This window comes from Rhea pennata, chromosome 7 (assembly GCF_028389875.1).
Source record: "Rhea pennata isolate bPtePen1 chromosome 7, bPtePen1.pri, whole genome shotgun sequence".
Lineage (NCBI taxonomy): Eukaryota > Metazoa > Chordata > Aves > Rheiformes > Rheidae > Rhea > Rhea pennata.
The window spans coordinates 29,845,748-29,848,507 of NC_084669.1; positions in this window are offsets into that span (position 1 = coordinate 29,845,748).

Sequence of the window (2,760 nt, forward strand, 5' to 3'; positions counted from 1 at the left end):
AGCTCAACTGGGGCTACTATTAGGGATACTAGTGAGCATTCAGCTGATGCTTCACATTTATAGTGAATATTGATCTCTCAGATCTTTATTTTAATTCAGAATCCAGCCTGCTGGGCTAAGGACTTATTTGTAAATTAAGAAAAGGAAGACAAAGAAATGAAAGGGTCTGGTAACATCACTCAAACCAGAGATTAAAAAGCAGATTTTATATTTTTTTATTTTCCATCATTGCACATTGAACTTTTGCTGACTTTGGGGATTCTTGGGACCTGTTTCACAGAAGTAGTACATACAGTGCTTCCACGATGATTTGAATAATGATTTACCACCTGCACCTGCTGATGGTTTTTACTGCCTGATGTCCATGAGGGATGCTATCTTCTGTGACATTTTTTCTTGTTACTCCCTCCAAGAGTGACATTTCAAAGGAAGTAAATGTTCATTAAATGGAAGATGTAGATCTGACGTGTTTAAATGCCTACATATCTCTAGAGAGCGCAAGGACTTTCCTTATCAGATAAGTTTGTGAGGTACAGACCAAATTTCATGAACAACTCTACCTAAATAGCCTCTTCTAATGCTTCAGTGTATACCACTTTGCATATACGCTTTTTTGGCGTTATAGCAAGAAGCAGCTTTTTGTTAAAAATAATGAAAAATGACTTAATTACAAAATACAAATGTAAATTCTGAGGGTACAAGGTGGCTTCTGTTATTTTGGTTAAAGGATATAGAGCGCACAAGAATTTTGGCAGTATGATTTGTACCTTCAGACAAACTACAGTTTGCCCTAGACATACCTGGGGCCTAATCTGGAGATGCTAAACTTAGTCTGAAGGGTAATTTGTGATTTTCCTTTGGTTCTGGTTCTGAGTCTTTGTTTGCAAACTGTGCCATTTCTGTAGACCCGAAGCGATGATTCATCTCAGATACAAAGAGCGTTAGTGTTCTGGACAATGCTAGACAGTCTACTTTTACGACAGAGATCTGGGAACGTTTGGAAATGAAGCACAATCCCAGCAAGGTTCCCAGTTTTGTGCTTCCTGGCAGAAAGGTTGGAGGCTTCCTTCTCTGAGAAAGTCTAAGTTTTTAGCTCCTTTCTGCCAGTGGTTTCTGGAGCAGCTATCTGGAGCTTAAATACTGGCTGAGATATCAGGAACATAGCTGTCTAGAGCTCTAGCAACCAGCTTTAGACTTTCTAGATGAACATGGACGACTTACCACATGTTTCTGGAGTAGTGATCAATCTGTCAGACTTCTGTAGTTGATGCTTATGGCATCACTTCCTTCAATATTAGCTGCACCCCTTCCTTTAATCTGCATCTGAGAGCTTAGTTTCACATTATTGAAAGAAGCAACTTTTACTATCTGGAACAACTTTTCAAACTGCAATATATCTGTCTTACCTGCCAAGGAAAATGGAGCTGGATAAGCTCCTACAGCCAAATGAAATAAAGCAAAAGTGGCCGTACATATTTCATTACTCCTTTTGCAGTAAGTCTATACGCCATAGTTCCCCTGGAAGCAGTGTCCCTTGTCTGATTTGCACTGCAGGAGGATTTTCCAATACTGTCTGAAATCTCTCCAACTTGCAAACAGTAAAACCCTCCAACCAGCAAAAATGACATCCTTTTTCACCGCTTCATTTTCAGTCTTATCCTGTAATGGCGTTTGCTTTGTTTTCCACAAAGCATAATTTCTTTTTGTTGTAAGTCTCTCTAAACAAGTGTTGCACAGGCACTGAAGACTCCTACACATAGCCCAGGCAAGGAAGAAATATGTGGATTTGATATCTTCTTGTTTAGTGTAATGTGTATTTCTTTGATTTCATGGGCACAGTGATAAAAGCATTTCAATTTTTTGCATCATATGCGAGTAGAATGTAATCTTACCTCTCCAAACTGCATTTAACAGAAAAATGGAAAGATAATTAATATTTGGCAGCTGTGTAGTTTAATCACTTTCAAACTGTGGACTTAGTAACATTTTTTGTATATGAAATTTTCATTTACATTTAGAGCTAGGTTTTACCCACCCTTGCTAGTTCTCCTACAACTAAGTGTTGCCTTGTGAACAATGATCTTTTTTATCTCCTAAGTCATACAAGTAAATATTTCTTACTGGCATGAGCTCTGATTTTATCCCTGATGGGAAGCGTTTTCCTCTGCTGTTTTCTGTAGTTAGGATCTTTCCTTTACTAACAGATAAAGCAGCATGCCGACAGTATGAGGGCTGCCTTAGGGCAATCTGAATATTCGTTCAAAGGAAGAAAAGGGAAGATATTAGAGACTGGCAGCTATTCAGAATATAGATAATGCCCCAAAACATAGCTTTACATCTCAGGGAGAATTAGAGAGTCTCATCCTATAAAAATCTTTATCTGAATTTTTAATATCTCAAAGTTCAGGGCTGTCCAGTGCCAGAATTGTGATTTGATCTGTCAAAAAGAGAAGAATCATCCAGACATTGGGGTGACAGATTCATGTTCAGAATATTTATACCGTGTCGGCACTGATGCGTGAGTTCAGATGAATTAGTTTGTAGATTTGCCTTTGCTGTTCATTCTATGGTCAATCTGGAGTTTGTGTTCGTTACTGCAGAGCTCAAGGTGCCCTGAGATACCCTCCCGAGCACCCAGTGCCGTTCTGTGGACAGATGTATGGGATAAACCAGCTACAAATTACTAGCGATCTTATCAGCACCTTTTATTCTCAACTGGAGTAGTTTTTTAAAAAGATGTCGCAGGGGAAGGCTGCCTCA